The following is a 17,546-nucleotide window of genomic DNA, read 5'->3' as shown; positions in this document are numbered from 1 at the left end:
AAGTGAGGTGAAATACATAAAATACCTAGTATATGACCTGGCACATGGAAAACCTTCCATTATATTTAGCTATTATTATGAGGATGAATCATTTATCTTTTATTTAAACAATTTATATGATTGGGGATTAGGTTATAAAATTAATGACTAATGCAAAACTCAAGTCAAATCAAAATTTCTTTTGAAACCTGCTGGCATGGCTCAGTGGTTGAGCATCTTATGAACCTGGAGTTCACGGTCAGGGCACATGCCCGGGTTGTGGGTTGCAGTCTCAATCCCCAGTTGAAGGCATACAGGAGGCAGCTAATCATTGATTCTCATCATTGATGTCTCTCTCTCTCTCTCTCTCTCTCTCTATCTCTCTCTCTCTCTTTCCCTCTCCATTCCTCTCTGAAATAAATAAAAATATATTTTTTTAATTACTTTTGAGTAATCCTTAAACTGTCACAAGCTGAAGACTCAGAAGCTCATAGGCAAAGAATATGTGAAATATATTGCTTTTTACCTCTCTCTGTTTTTCAGATGAGCTCTCTTGACCTAGAGCCAGGGGAGGTCATGTTTAAATGTGATTGGAGGAAAGGGACGAGGATGAAAAGAGCTGTTGCTGAGTACATTTAAGTAAAAAGTAAATGTAATGCAAATCTACTTATAATTTTCCTTAAGAATTAAATCAAATAGTAGTAGAGTACATTTAAGTAAAAAGTAAATGTAATGCAAATCTACTTATAATTTTCCTTAAGAATTAAATCAAATAGTAGTAAAAGACTTAAAATAAAGCTACCTTCTGCTATGCCCCAGTTGGAAAAACTCAGAGGCAAGCACTGAAGCATATTTAATTGTCTCCTAGTATTCAACTTCACTTTCTTACAATAAGCTTATGCATTTATTTCTTGACTTATCTGTTTTATACATTATCTACTGACTTCTGTCAAAATAGGATTTAGCTCTATCACACTCCCAGTTTCCCATCCCTTTTCCACCTTACACTTTCTCTTTACTCATATCACATTTTAAACTAAATTAATACTTTACATTTTTATTATGTAAAATAGAAGCCTATTCTTACAAGGATGGGCCTTCCTTCCCCTGGCTGCTGGCACCACCTTCACTCCAGCCCAGAGCCGCCTTCCACCTCTGGCCTTGTTGTGTTAATTTGCATATTCTCTCCTTATTGGCTGTGGGCACCACCGTCTTTTGTCACAGAGTAAGGGTCAATTTGCATATTATGTCTTTATTAGATAGGATATTGTTTACTTCTAAATTAAAATAGTTATTATGAAAAAAAAATCCATTTATAACTTTCTGCTCTCTCTAAAAAGGTTTCTTTTCCTAAATATTAGTATTCAACATATAGCTATCAATTATTTACTATGCATAATGCATAATTCTTTAGTTTTCATTGCCCATTCCTAGTTTTTTCCAAATGCTCTAGCTGATGTTATGTGTGCCTGTCAATAATTATCCAACTATTTAATTTAGTTTCATTTTTCCTTTCTGAGCATGAAGCTGTCCATCCTGACCCACTGTCTCTAATCTTGATGCTCAGCTAATTATCCTGAAACTTCCCTTATTTCTCTTCTTCATTGGCTTCCATGATTCCTGAATACCATGTCATTCCCTTTATTATTTTACCTGTTCATTGACTACACTGTACTCTCCAGTAACCAGGAGAGAAGATCCATGGAAAACTGATTTTGTGACTTCTTGATTTATATCTTGATTGATAGACCTAAGTTAAAGTCTTTTTCCCTTAGAACTTTGAAGACAGTTTCCCACTGTCTTCTAAAGTCTGATATTCTAGACATTTGAATTCTATCCTTTGATTGTGATCTGTTTTTTCTATCTTTATTTGTTTCTCTGAATTTTGAGGTGGACTTTTTGCAGATGTTGATTTGGGTCATTGGTAGACCCTTTTAGTCTAGAACTTCTCAGTCTTTAAAGGAGGGGATTTTCCTATACTATTTTTTTGATAATGTGTTACTCTCTATTTACTCAGTTCTCTATGGAACTCTTCTTGGTTGGATGTTAGTTCTCCTGGTTTGACCTCCAGATTTATTCTATTTTCTGGATAATATCCTTCACTTTATTACTGTATTTTTAATGAAATTCACCAATTTATTTGAATTAGTCAGGGCATTTGGTTGCAAGCATGAGAAGCAAACTCTGACTAATTAAATAGGAACAGAGTGTACTTAAAACATTTGGGTAGCTTATAGAGTACTGTATATGTGAGACTAAAGAGCAGATTTAAAGGATACAACAACCAAGAATCCCAAATACCTATAACACTGGTTGGCAAACTCACTAGTCAACAGAGCCAAATATCAACAGTACAACGATTGAAATTTCTTTTCAGAGCCAAAACTTAGACTTTTTAAAATTTTTTAAACTTAGACTTCTACTAACACCACTTCTTCAAAATAGACTCGCCCAGGCCGTGGTATTTTGTGGAAGAGCCACACTCAAGAGGCCAAAGAGCTGCATGTGGCTCACGAACTGCAGTTTGCTGACCACAGCCTTATAAGAATCTGTTCAGTAAAGATGCTACTTCACCATGGTTTGGGATAGTCATTGCAGTTTGCACTACCAGTGCTACCAACACTGGGTGCTGGATAATATCTCTAGAAAATTTTTCAGTATAGCCCTGGAAACTGGAAGTAGCTGCCACCACAACTTCCACACTCATCAGAATGCATCCATGTGGCACTTGAGTCTTTCTGTCATTAGATGCTAAATCCAAGTATGGAGAAGATGACCAGGCACTAGTTGCAAGCAAATGCTTGACACTTTCAGTTTCATTAGTAGAGGCTGTTTCAACCTCATATGTAGGAACATCAGTAGTATAGACAAAGGTTGTTAATGATTTTCAGTGAATCCCGATACATAATTGGGAAACCTCAATCTAATATAAGCTTATAAAAATCCTGACAAAAAGAAAATATGGTAACAACTCAGAGATAGTAATACATAAAACTTTTGCAGTACTCAATGTATATCTATCAATCATTTACTATACATAATGCAAGGGGCAAGATATCTACTATCTCCTCTGTGCAAGGCCCATACCAAGAGAGTGAATAGGTAAGAAAAATAGAAGTATTTTTAAAACTGAATTGACTGAGTTGGAAGTTGACAACCAAAGAAACCAAGGAACTCCTGCTATTCAGTGTGTCTCACCCAAAAGCTTGCTACAGCCCCAATTCTGTGAGCTAGGATTAAGTCTTGTATCATCTTAATCACAAATGTGATGGGAGTGTCAGGGCATTCCATCTCATTTGTCCATTTCACTTTATTTATATTTTTCAAATTCACTTCATTGTTTCCCTACTCAGTCCAGGACACAATCTTCTCTCTATTGGGTTATTGCTACATACAGCTACTGGAGTCCCACTGCCTCCAGTTTTTCACACCATAGCAAGTCCTCTAAAATACAATTAATAGTGTTTTTCCCTTTCTTTAAGTGGTTCTCCAGCATTCTTCATTTTCATTTCTTTTTAAAATATATATATTTTATTGAGTTTTTATAGAGAGGAAGAGAGAGGGATAGAGAGTTAGAAACATCGATGAGAGAGAAACATCGACCAGCTGCCTCTTGCACACCCCCTACTGGAGATGTGCCCACAACCAAAGTACATGTCCTTGACCGGAATCAAACCTGGGAACTTTCAGTCCATAGGTTGATGCTCTATCCACCGGATTCGGCTCTTCATTTTCTTAACATGAGTTAAAGGCTCAAGATGACAAAAGTCTATACCCTGCTTCATTTTCATCCTTTACTCACCCAGCCTTGTGTTCAATGCTTAAGACACAAGTCTGCCTGAACATGGCCATGTTCTCTTTCACCTTTGGGTTTTTGGACTCTTCATCCTATTTTCCCAGAAAACTCTTCCTCTACCATCCTGTGCTCTTCACCAGTCCTTCTCCTTCTCAGGCTTTAGGACACCAGATAGTTCCCCTTCTCTAGGAAGCCTTCCCAACTCCTCACATCTAAATCCCCCTCCTAAGCTGCTCCCTTAGCACACTGCATGGTACTCCTATCACCAGGTCTATCAAATGTCTTTCTCAAGGCAGCAGAACAGAAAGTCCACAACCGAATGATCAGAGTTGGTACAATCTCCATGTCTTTAATGGACCAGAGAAAATCATATACACTATGTTAACCTTTGAATTACTTTGGCTTTGAAGAGTAGAAAAAAAAAGGCTGAGAACAGAACAAAATGGACATGCTGGAAAACCTAGATATCGGATGGAAAACGGGTGAACATTTAAGAATAATAATGACAAAATATAGTTTGCATTGAAAATGGTGATATTTGGCAAATCCCAGGAACTGGTTCACCAACTTTCACCTGCTCACGAATGCTGCAATCTGGAGTGGTCTGGCCTTTTTTAGAACCCCGTAATCAGCTCTGAGTCTAAACCTAGATGATGGGCATTGACCTAAGCAGAGGATGAAGAAGAGAGGAAACAAGGTTACATTACATTTTCTGAAAGGAAGCACTGTGGTGAAAAAATGAAGGGTGGGAGACATTTATATGGGGGGGGGGGGAAGTATATGAGATGAAGAAAAATCAGTCACTGAAATCCCCGCTAGAGAACACTCTATGTTTTTCCAGAAATAAATGTCTTATTTAACCACGATTGGTCAAAAGTGAAAATCACCCACATTCTATAGGCACATCCTCAAGAAACAAAGAATTGATTGCTCAGCTGTTCTGTACAGAGGAGAAGTGATAAATTTAAAGTTCTGTTTGGAAAGAGGAGAAAGAGATCTGATAGAAAATTCCCAGAAGTGACAAGAAAAGGAAGAACTGAAGAGTATGGATATATCAGATGGTTAAATCATAACCAAAAGAGACACAAATAAAACATTATTTATTCAAAAAAAAGTTTGGACCTCTATGCACCCTTCTTTTCTGGATATTTTGAAAGAAAACTATAGAGTAAGCAAATGTTTGCTGAAGTTTAAACTCCTAGCCCCTTAGAGACAGAGACTAAAAGACCTTTTGAGACCTTCTCAATCCTGTGATTCTATGACAGTTCACAGAATCCAGAGCATGATTAAGCCTGAAGAACTATAATAAAAACAAACTTTGGGTGTAATTATAATGCCCAAAAGTGCCTGCTTCGTCTCTTTTGTTGCTGCTTCTTGTGTTTTTCACCTAAACAGCTTCAAACTGCAAATTAGCACTTTAAAAAGATCCTGAGTTTTCAAAGGGGGTGGGGGAGTAAATACTTCTGAATTTATAGCTTGATTCTGTTCCAAGTCAATATATTTTCTGCTGCTATAATTTACTTGACACCATGAACATGTGCTAAACGGCTCTCCACAGTTTGTATTAGATCTTATGGGAATGGGATATCAAAGATGAATGAAATATGATCCCTGCTTGAAGGAACTCGCAATCTAGTTTGAGAAACAGAAATAGAGTAAATAATCCAAATAAAAGGAGATAAGTACAAAAATGGAGTTATATAAAAATACTACCTAATAAGAAATTATTATTTAAGACATGGAAAAATCTTAAACCTTGAGCTTTGCAGTACTATTTTATCCTGGGATTCTTCTTATCAAAACATGTCAACTGTATCAACTTAGCCTTGTGGACACAAAAAACAAAACTATGTTAATAGATGATAATGTCAAATGGGAGAAAGAATAAGACTCTGGACCAGAAATTGGAGTATCTACACTAATAAAAGAATAAAATGCAAATTTCCTGTATCTTCATGACACCAACCAGCCAATCAGGAGTGATTATGCAAATTAACCCAACAAAGGTGGCAAGTTAATTTGCATGTGCACGCAATGAGTGGCAAGGGCCTAGACAAGATGCTTGTGTTCTCACCATGGCAATGAAGCAGGTGTTGTGCACCACCCCAGCCACTCTGGGCCTCTGGGGCAGCGTGGAAAGGCACGCCTGCCTTATTCTGCCTCTGGTCCTGCCACTCTGCATGCCCTTTAGGCTGTGGGAACATTGGGTTGTCTTGCTCTTGCACAAGCCAGGCCATGTCATACTGCTCCACTTCCTGAAGTGCCACTTTTCTTTCTTTTGCCCAGTTCATGGCTGCCCGTCCTGTCACGCTCAGGAAGCCTGCCCTGGCCTCTGCAATAACCCCATAACAATGACATCTATATCCGCCCGCGACCCCTATTTATAATTGCTCTCTTGCGTGATTATCCTAAAGGACAGAGCTGAGTCATGTTGACTAGGGCATCGCTGGTGCCAGGCATGTGGCCATGCGCTGAGTGAATGAGTAACTGGGATATTTGTAAACTTTAATCAGCTATTGTTTCAACGTTTACTGGCAAAACCTTCCTAAGCAATGTTTAGAGACTGTGGAGCTAACCAGGGGGATAAGAAAAGGAAATCCACAGTGAGCCCTGTGTTCTCAAAGAGAATGCTTTTTAATTGTGGAGTGGTTGGGTGGGCGTAGGGGAGATAAATTTAGGATATGTTTAAAAGATTGAGAAGGAGAAAAGTATGAAAGAAGGAAAACAGAGAGTGCTCTTATAACCGCTCATTAAGCTGTATACCTTTGCTTCATAGCTCTAAGCATGTTTAAAGGGATTCAAATCAAAAGGGAGTGATGTGAAGAGGCTTTGCAGATAAATTGTAGCTTACGATGATAATAATTACTATGTGCAATGTTATAATTCTATGTTCCAAACATGTAAGGAATATGTAATGCCATATAATATGCAATAGATATAATGGTATATGATAACAATAAATATTATCCAGCACTTTCTCCCTTCTAAGGAGACATGGCCTGGAAGAAATTTCTCTGAAAATACAGACTGTATTTGGAAAGATAGCATCCCAGGGGAGCAGTGTGGCCACCAAACACACAGGACAGTAGATGCCTATGGCACTAGCTAGAGCCTAAGGAGACAGAGTCAAGCAGTGTTTCCAGGAGACCACTGGATATATCTTAAAAGGAAAATCTTGGTTCAAGATAAAATTTTAGGTTTCATCAGCATATATGTGGATCTTGAACACCAGTAATTGATGAGGTTACCCAAAGAGAAGACATTGAATACCTATAGAAGAGAATACCTACTCAGATAAGATGATTTAAGATGTACCCTGAAGGGCACCAACGTTTAAAGGCCTGGATAAGGAGAAACAAGGAGACCGAGGAGCATGGGGACATGGGTAATGGGGAGCAATATGGCATTAACTAGGCATGATAATGGTAGAGCTCTATATAAAATGTAGTCATCATTTTCTTGTTTTTATCATCTAACTTGATAATTTCTTTTGAGATACTTACAAACTCAGAAAACAAATGAAGTCATTATTTCATTTTCCCAACTTGGAATGACTTCTTCCAGGTACATCTAAAATTAGATACTGCTCTGGCCTTGGTCATTTCCATTGGGAATTTTAGAGGACATCAGTGCCAGAAACTGATCATTGTCAACAACAACCTTCATTGCTCTGAAAGGTCAGAACTAGTTCACTCACTGCTTAGTTGAAACATTGTTAGCTGAAGCAGTCTCTACCTCTGTTGGTCTTACGTAAATTTCTGTTATTGGAATCTCCTGCCCAAGGGCTATGGGTGATTCCCATAGTCTCAATAAAAGGGATAGCTAGGCCAAAACAGGGGATAGTCCTCTCCTGTCTGGCCCCCATTATTCCCAAATTAATACTATTCTAGTCTCTTTTCATTTGTATATGGCCTTCTCTCTGAGAACCCGAAAGCTGAACTGGAACCCTGAACCACTTGGGCCGTGAAAAGGGACTCCACACATCCATATAACTCTCCTTCCCCAGTCAGGGCTAGGCCAAAGCTAAATGAATATTGAACCTAAAAATTTGGCACCATTTCAAATTTATAATCTTTCCATATTTCAATTTGATGCTTGAAGAAGATCAGAAAAAGACATGTTTGCTATGAATACAGATCACCTCTTTCATGCATAAAGTGAGATTCATCACAGCACTTAATGAATCACAAAATTTTAACTAATTTGGACTCATCTTTTATTTCAGTTTTTCCTTTTCATAATTAAGCAAAGCTTGAGATAATTTGGATGACTATGGCTCTTCCTATTCTTTCTATTATAATACCTTTTTTTCTGGCTTGAGTGTTGTCAAAATAGTTTCTATTATTCTAGAGTATTTTATTCTTCCCCTTGGTTGATACAACAATTTCATTTACAACTAACATTCACACTCTTTCACTAGCTGCTCAGAGCTACACTGGAAAGAAAGTCCTTTTCTGTGAGTCTGAAATAGTAAAGGGGTCCTGAATTATTTAGATGATCACTTTTTAAGTGCTTGTGTTTTTAAATATTTAATTTTGAAGCAGTTCTAAACTTACAGGAAAATTGCAAGAGTAGTAAAAAGAACTCTTACCGAGGGTCCTCATTCAGGTTTTGTCACTCTGCCAATAATGTCCTTTAGAGATCCCATGTGGCTCCTGGCAGTCACATCCCTATAGTTTTCTTTGACCTGGATCAGCTCATCAGTCTTTCCTTCACTTTCATGACCTTAACATTTTTAAAAAAATTATAGGTGGTTATTTTATAGACTGTCTCTCAATTTGGATTTGTCTGGTATAGCCTCATAAATAGGCTCAAGTTATGTATTTTTTTGCCAGAAGATTAGAGAAACTTTGTTCTTTTCTTTGCAACCTATTAGGTGATATATGATGCTTATTTATTCCGCTAGAGGCCCAGTGCATGAAATTTGTGCACTTTGGGGGGGGGGGGTGTCCCTCAGCCCAACCTGCACCCTCTCCAATCTGGGACCTCTCGGGAGATGTCCGACTGCCTGTTTAGGCCCGTTCCCTAAGCAGACAGTCAGACATCCCTTTCATAATTCGGGACTGCTGGCTCCCAACTGCTTGCCTGACTGCCTGATTGCCCCTAACCACTCCCTTGCCAGCCTGATTGACACCTAACTGTTCCCCTGCCTGCCCAATCATCCCCAACTGCCCTTCCCTGACAGCCTGGTCACCCTCAAATGCCCTCCTCTGCATATTCCCTCTTTATTAGATAGGGTTTTTTCTTTAATATATTGGGCAAAAAAAAAGTGTACCTGTCGTGGTCTTAACAAACCAGTAAAAATGTAAACCCAAATTAAAAGTGTCATAAAATAAACAGGAATTTCATGAGACTTTGGAAAGGTGATATGTGGTTGTTGGGCTTATATTTGTATAATTAGAAGGTTTATAGATGATTACATACTTTTTAATATTTTCCAAAAGTTTCCTTTTCTTTTATAAACAATAGATATGTAATCAACTGTCCACTTCTCCCTCCAAAAAATATTTTGAAAGGGCAAAGTCAATTGGAGCCAAGTCTGTTAAGTAATGTAGGTGTCAAGATGGAAGGCTTTTTCACATAGAGGCCTACTAACACTGTACTTACCCATTTTCCCACAGACTTTTGGCCCATTTTATCTCTTCTGCTAGAAATACTCCTTCCAAGACGCCTTTCTCCTTTTAATAATCTCAATCCTCTCTACTTATGAAAGTTCTGCTGGGCCCTGTGAGGGTTGGCCAGGTCTCTGTGGCCCTCTCCCCATCCTTGCAGCCAGAACTGCTTTCTCCTTCCTCAGTGTTCCCACAGTGCCATGGACACCGCTCCAGCACAGTCCACACATGCAACCAGTTGTCACCGTTTCCTGGAAACGTCCTGTCCTATTCTCTTCCCTTTACAGGGAATCAAGCTGGAGTTTTGCAGGTTGGGAAGAAGCTGGAGGTGGCTGAAAGCGGAACGTGCCTAGAGGGGCGCAGACCCCTCCCAGCCAACAGGCCTATGGCCCGGGGCACAGCTGGGAGCGGATGACACCTGAGAGACCCTGCTGCCTCTCAGGCCCATAGCCCTGGCTGCAGCTGGAAGCAAAACTCCCTGAGAGGGGCACAGGTGTCTCCCAGCTGACAAGCCTACAGCTCTGGCCACGGCTGGGAGCAGATCATGCCAGAGGCCGTGTTCACCTCACAGGCCCACAGCCCAGCTGGAAGTGGATCTCTTGGGCTGCCTCACAGGCCCATGGCCCGGGCTGGGGCTGGAAGTGGATCGCAGAACAGGGGGTTGGGGAGTGAGGGAGCCTCCTAGGCAGAAGACTAGGACCATGGCTGGTAGCAGATGGCCCCAGGGGTGCGGCCACCTCCAGGCCTACAGCTTGGGCCATGCTGCCAGGTTTCATCGGACTAGGGGTCTCTGGCAGGCCTGAGAGGACTGAGTGCCACCATCTTATGTCAATGGGTGCCGCCATTTTGTTACGGAGTGATGCTTAATTTGCATATTACTCTATTATTAGATAAGATTATACATGGTGACAATGTTTTTATTTGGTAATAATACATATTTTGCAGAATGATGCTTTGTAACTATATAAAAATCCCTTCTTCACCAAACTTGCACCCACTAGTTTTAGCATCCCTGATGTTTCTTGCCTGGATCAGTTTTCACAAAAATAATTTCTAAATGGCCGAGACCGGTTTGGCTCAGTGGATAGAGTGTCGGTCTGGGGACTGAAGGGTCCCAGGTTCGATTCCGGTCAAAGGCATGTACATTGACTGCGGGCACATCTCAGGTAGGGGGTGTGCAGGAGGCAGCTGGTAGATGTTTCTCTCATTGATGTTTCTAGCTTTCTGTCCCTCTCTCTTCCTCTCTGTAAAAAAATCAATAAAATATATATTTAAAAAAATAGTTTCTAAATGGTTAGATTCTAAGTTCATCATTCTTTTTGCTTTTACTTATTAGTGGGCTCTCTACTTGGAAAGGAGAGCTTCCTCTTATCCCCATTGTTTGTTTATTTGTTCATTTTTATCAGTATAGACTCACGGTTCATCTTTTACTCGGTGGGCTACAACTCATTACTATCATTTCACATGTTATGTGAAATGCCCAAAAAGTGTCCCAGACTAGGCTGGAGGAGGCTCCAAGAGCTGGCTTGTGTCCCTTTGACATGCCTCCATCGTCATCGGAGCACTTCCTTACTACCTGGCACCACAGGGTATTCTAGGTTTGTCGTTTAATTTCCCTCCCCCGGCTCTACAAACTGCCATATCCATGGACCCTGGTTCCTTTTAGTGCTAGTGGTTTTGGAAACCAAACTCTGGGTGCAAGATATGCCTGTGAGGTCCCTGCTTGCCAGGCCCTTTCACCCCATCAGAAGACACAGATAGGAATTATATACATATACAAGCACGCACATGCGCGCGCGCGCACACACACACACACACACACACACACACACACACGTGCATGCGCTCACACACGCTCGCATTTGGCTCCTTATTTATTTCTATGAATGTGGGTTTACACCAATACCTTCATTCCCATTCTCTCAGGAGTCATTGGAGCTTTTCTCCTTTCCAAATCTGACCCCTCTCTTTCCTGATGGTGACAAACTGGCCCCTGTTATCTATGTAGCTAGTCTCTCTTTTTTAAAATATATTTTTATTGATTTTTATAGAGAAAAATAGAGAGGAGATAGAGAGTTAGAAACATCGATGAGAGAGAAACATTGATCAGCTGCTTCCTGCACACCCCCTATTAGGATGTGCCCACAACCAAGGTACATGCCCTTGACTAGAATCTAACCTGGGACCTTTCAGCCTGCAAGCCAATGCTCTATCCACAGAGCCAAACTGGTTAGGGCTGTGTAGCCAGTCTCTTGATCCTGCTAGGCCACTGCCTCTCACTGCCCCACATACCCATGTCCTGACCCCTGATAGAGGTTGCCTTCCTCAGGTTACCATCCCCATTTGGCCCTTCGGAATGGCTTTTTGAGAAGAAGATAGGAACAGAGGAGGAGGGAGAAGAGGAAGGAAGAAAAAGAGAGAATTCTGGAGAAAAAAAAAAAAGGAAACTTCGAAAAATACTGCTGGGCAAACTTCCCGAAATTGCTGATGCACACACTGAAATATGTCTATAATTTAGTGAATTGCCTCACTAAAGCGATTAGGCAAGTGGAATGTGATCTAATGAGACCTTTGACATCCCACCCTTACACAGGCAGCTGTAAACACATATACTGTCCAACTTCAAAAGCCCACATTGGTGATCATTGCATTATAGGCTTGAGATTTTACAAGAATAAACAAAATGCTAACTATATTGACACTATACTTGTCTTTCAAAGTTCATGATCCAAGATAAACATAGTTGTTAGCCTTTTGGCCCACACTTCCGACACCCCACCCCTCGGTGGCCCCTCGCCCTCATCCTCACTCCCCTCCAAACCATGCCGCATACTCCTTTCAGAGCAGCCTTTGTGTAACTGCAAACCCAATCATGTCATGCCTGGGAAAGAAACCCTCCAGTGGTTTCCCATCACAAACCATTAATGTCTGGATGCCTTAGCTTGGCACACAGGCTCCCATGACGTTGCCTAGTCCACTCCTCTCTGGGCCCTTTAAATGAACTCAGCAAGCTTTCAATAGTCCTTGTTGCTACTGTGGCTGTTCCAGACTTGCTCCGTGCCTCTGTGCTTTCCTTATGCTGCCAGCGTATTCCAGCTCTGTGCCCTGGAACCTCACCGTTCCTGCCCATTGGATCTGCAGCTTGGGTTAGAGCTTGCTTCCCTCCTGGCTTTCACCATTGGCTGTGCTCATCCAGCGAATGATTCCTGGCCTCCGCCTTCCTGTTCAGTCGTTGGAACTGTGGGTGAGAGGTGTCCTCCATCGGGCAGTTCTCTGCCAACCTTTTCTGCCTCATTTCCTGGTGCTGCCACCAACTCACCTGGGCATACAAATACCTTCCATTTCCTAAGAATAGATGCCCTTTGATGTGTTCCTACCCCCTAATCTCCTCAACTTAGAATTCCTCCCTCCTCGTTTCCCTTCACCATCTCACCCATCTCAACTCTTACTCCTTCTCACCTCACCATCTTGCTGGTGAACTCTCTCGCCTTCAGTAATCAACACTCACCTACATCCCAGCCTATGGAAATCCCACCCTCCTTCCCGCTCTCATTCTCAACAGCCCAGGCAGAAATGGGCTTTCCCTCTTCTGCTCTCATTTGGACCTTTAAATACATTTATTATTCCACTAATTACACTGTAGGATATTTTCAGTTTACATTCAAGTCTCTCATTGGAGACTCTAAGACCCAGGTAGGCAAGAACAGGTTTTTATGTACCTTTTGTAGCTAGAACACTAAGCCTACCACCAGCATATAGGATAAATGCAAGAGATTTCAATTGAGTAAATAGATGAAGCCCGGGCAAACAAATGAATAAGTAAAACAGGCCACCATTATATAGATCTTTTGTTTTCTCAAATAAAAACTAAACTTAAAGGATATATTGGCATAGACTTTCAAAATCTCACTTACTGTTTTTAAAATGTATGTTAGCATTAAAGAAAATTTTACAAAAATGATTAAGTATGAGGTCTTATCACCTTAACACTATCGTTTTCAGTTTTCTATGTTTCCTTCCAACTTTCTTGCCTACTTGCACATACTTTTCTTCAAAAGACAGAGAACCAAATTTGCCCAAATTTGTCTTGGGGGGAGGGTTGTTTTTAATATTTTATGAATTGCTATTTCATTTCTCATGACTAAATTATGTAACATGGAGTTGCCATAACTTAGGTAACCAGTTCCCTGTTTTTAGACATTTAGGTTGTTTCCGAGTTTTCTGCTGTTATAACTAAGCATAAAATAAATATTTTGGGGTTTTTTTCTTTTAACTTATTTTGAAAAATTATTCTTCTTAAATTCTTAGGAATTTGGCCCAAAAAGTAATTATTGGTATGTTTTGTAGAATTGCTTTTTAGAAGGTTTCTACCAATTTGCAATGTAAAGGCACATTTTTGTCACAAAGAGTCAGTCCTTTTTTATCAAAGACTTTGAACTCTAACCGATTTGGATTTAACTCTTGGAGCCACCACTTAATATCTGTGTGTATGTCAACAAATCTTTACCTTCCCTAAGCCCACCGAGCTTCTTCACTTTAGAAAGGAGATCTCTTAAAAGTTGTATGAAAAATGTACAAACGGTCCTTGGCTGAGTGGCTGGTATAAAATAATGGTTTAGTAAAAGTTTGACACCTAAGGGTAATGCTACACACCTTTGATTCATTATAAGGGTTGATTTCAAATGCATCCCTCTGAGGACAATCTTGTTTTCCCTATTCCTAGCTTTAATCATTCAATCCCTCACTCATTCAAGCATTCACATATTCAACACTTTATTGAATTCTTTGTTTGTGCTAGACACTATCCTGTGTCCTAGGGATACTGCTGTGAACAGAATAGAGTCCTTATCCCTATGGAGCTTGGTGGAGAAAGACAGACACCAGACACATAAATAATCTATAGCTTGTCGACATGTACATGTAATGATATAATGTTTTCTTTATCCCCACAATTGTTATTTTAATTGATGGTCCATTCAATAAGCAATGGCATCTTAGAAGAAAATGTCATATATTCATTTTCACTAATCCATCACACTATTTCTGGGAACAAATCATGGAGAAAAACAATTATGAAGGCTCTTATTTATGAACTGAACTGAGTATTAAGCAACCATTAGCCATTTTAATCCTCTCAACAGCCTTCTGAGATAGATTATCTCCCAAAACATCATGAGATAATATCCCATGTTACAACACAGGAGATAGTTTAGGAGCTTTCACAGATGTGGAGTACCTTGACTGGGTTTGGTTTTTTTAAATTGTTCTTTGGCTGCCTGGCACTAACTTCCTCTGAATGGGAATGTCTCCCACAGAGGAAATGGGTGGTCTCTATGCAATGTATCCTGCCACCTAGTATGGAGGCCAGATTTGGAGGTCCTTCTGCTTCCTGCCTCTGGACACACAGGTGAGGGCACATGACCCAGAACCAACCAACAGACTCCCCCACTGAAGACTCTGAAAACTGAGGGAATGAAACTAGACCAATTAGAAACAAGAGCCTAGTCTCAATGCCTGGACTGTCCAGCTGTAAGACTCTCCAGTGGTAAGAGGTGAGGGCCCCAGCAATAGATGACTCTTTAGCTTTGGTTTCCACTGCCCTTGGTCCTGGTGTTCCAGTCTTCCTAGCAATTCTCTGAACTACCTAATTTTTTACATATTTTAGCCAGAACTGAATGTTATAGTTTGAAACTTAAGAACACTGACTGGTAACACATCTAAAAAATGGTCAAGTCAGTATTTGATTCTAAGTCTGTCTAAATACAAAGCCTGGGCTCTTTGCACAAAAATAAGGCAAATAGGCAGTCAGTTATTTATTCCACAATCATTCCTCAGTCCATCATACGTATAGCAGTTTCATCTCAGAAACCTAAATGTGAAACATTTACTAAAACTGCTATGGCATTGAATTCAGCTAGGATCTAGCAAGAAGTTTCCGGCAGTAAACTTGATTCTAAGAAGTCTGCAGGATCCCCAAAATGTCATCCCTGCTCAAAGGCTACCAACTTCCTGTTTCATGTATGCTATTTTTATCATCCAACTTTTCTACGGATACTATGCTTTCTAACATTCTCTGTGACCTGGTCTCTCATTTCATGTCCTTGTAGTCATTGACTTGCTTTGATATAATCTTTTCATGTTGGAATTATTTGGATTTAAATTTTATACAAAAATAGTAAAAAGAGCCAAAACTGGTTTGGCTCAGTGGATAGAGTGTCGGCCTGTGGACTGAAGGGTCCCAGGTTCGATTCCAGTCAAGGGCTTGTACCTTGGTTGTGGGCACATCCCTGATAGGGAGTGTGCAGGAGGCAGCTGGTCGATGTTTCTTTCTCATCGATGTTTCTAGCTCTCTATCACTCTCCCTTCCTCTCTGTAAAAAAAAAATCAATAATATATATATATATATATATATATATATATATATTTTTTTTTTTAAAGATAATAATAGAAAGAAAGCAGACTTTGCTCCCCTGTGAAGAGAAAAATATCAAGAAAAGGAAACAACTACCGTAGTAAGAAATTACTAGATAGTGTTTGTTATTCTTCTTGGAAATAATAAGGATGTTGCCTAGCACTGGCCTTGAGCTAAAATTTATTTACATTAATTTTTAAGTGACCTATGAACATATATTGCTATTCCTCTTCAGTGTTTTGCATTTACCAATTGAAGTATCATACTTGGGAATATTGGGATTGATTACATTCATACATTAGAAGAGTGGATAGTGGGCCTACTAGAAATATCTATATCACACCTTGTAGACAATTATTTACCTCAATCTGCTTTCAGAGGTGGAAGTTGGCATACTCATTAGAATTCTAGAGGTGAGTATGTCTTCTCTCTATTGGCCCCAGATCTTATTGTCATTTCTTCCACTCAAACATTCCCCTCTCTGTCTGCTTTTGGAGTGGCGTCATTACCATGAATTTGGAACAATGGTTTGGGGAGAAAACAAGGGAACAAGATGACCAAGTGGAGAAAGTTTCAAGAATTCAATCCTTGGTCTTCTTTCTGGGCAGCTGCTATGAAGATACAGTTAGCACCACAGAGCTCAGGAAAGTTTATAAATTCAAATTTTAAAAGATTGTTGTGATTTTTTTTTTCCTTTCCTCAGACCAAAAAGTGACCATGAGTATTCATTCATTTGTTCATTTATAAAACAAACCCCACTGTGACTATTTTATCATTTAGTTTTCAAGAAGCTTCCAATTTAATGAGTAGAATGAGTTTACTAGATATTTGGTTTTCTTTCTTTTTTTTCTTCTGAAAATCATGTATTATGTGTCTCAGAGTACGTGATGATGTTCACAGGTGCAACAACTCTTGTTGAGTACCTGGAGTTATTCACTGGACCCCGTACATTAGCTGGAACTCCACCATTTCACCATTTTCCTTTTCACATGGAAAGTATATTAGAATACAACAACAAGAGAAAGAGAGAGACAGTGAAAGAGAGAGCTCACTATGGGAATAATCTTGAATCTAATCAAAATGTGAAGGTCATTCACATACTTTTGTTAGTGACGAAAAGTGGCACCAGCTGTTAACCTTGATTCAGCCACCTCAGTTCTCTAGTTCTTGCTAAGAAATAATTCAGAGAACGTATATTTAGAGAGTCACAGTGGCAGAAGAGGTAAGCTGTAGAATAAATGGACTCAGGAAACAAGTTACAGGAAAAGAAGGCCCTTCAGATCTTAGGGAAAAGAGTGAGAGTGCCCTGGAAAAAGAAAGGGGTGGGAAGGTCAGGGTGTGTTCCATAGGGAGAGCCTCATTCTGGGTCCTCCATCCTAATGGCTTTTATCTGGTGGCCTGAGGGGAGAATCAGCTTTCCTGGTGTACCTCCTCATAGTACCCACTGAATGGTCAGCACCAGGAAGCTATGAGTCAATACAGCTGATCCTAATGTGAGCCAGGGTATCACATCCATTTGATTTTGTGGCTTCTCTGGGCCTGGAGCTGAAACATAGATGTCTCTTCCAGGGGTTAATGCCCAAGGGTGTGGGAGTGCAAGGGCTTATGGTTTTGGCCCCAATGGGGCAGCTGGGGCTCTCCGCCCTGGTCACCCACTGTACCTGGCCCATCTTTCCTGCTCTGCTCCTGCCTATCTCACTCCCTAACTCCCAACTACACTTTCCTGGCTTGATAAGTATTAGTAATA

The sequence above is a fragment of the Pipistrellus kuhlii genome, unplaced genomic scaffold, assembly GCF_014108245.1.
Source record: "Pipistrellus kuhlii isolate mPipKuh1 unplaced genomic scaffold, mPipKuh1.p scaffold_m20_p_9, whole genome shotgun sequence".
Taxonomy (NCBI): domain Eukaryota; kingdom Metazoa; phylum Chordata; class Mammalia; order Chiroptera; family Vespertilionidae; genus Pipistrellus; species Pipistrellus kuhlii.
Note: the sequence above shows the minus strand (reverse complement) of the source record.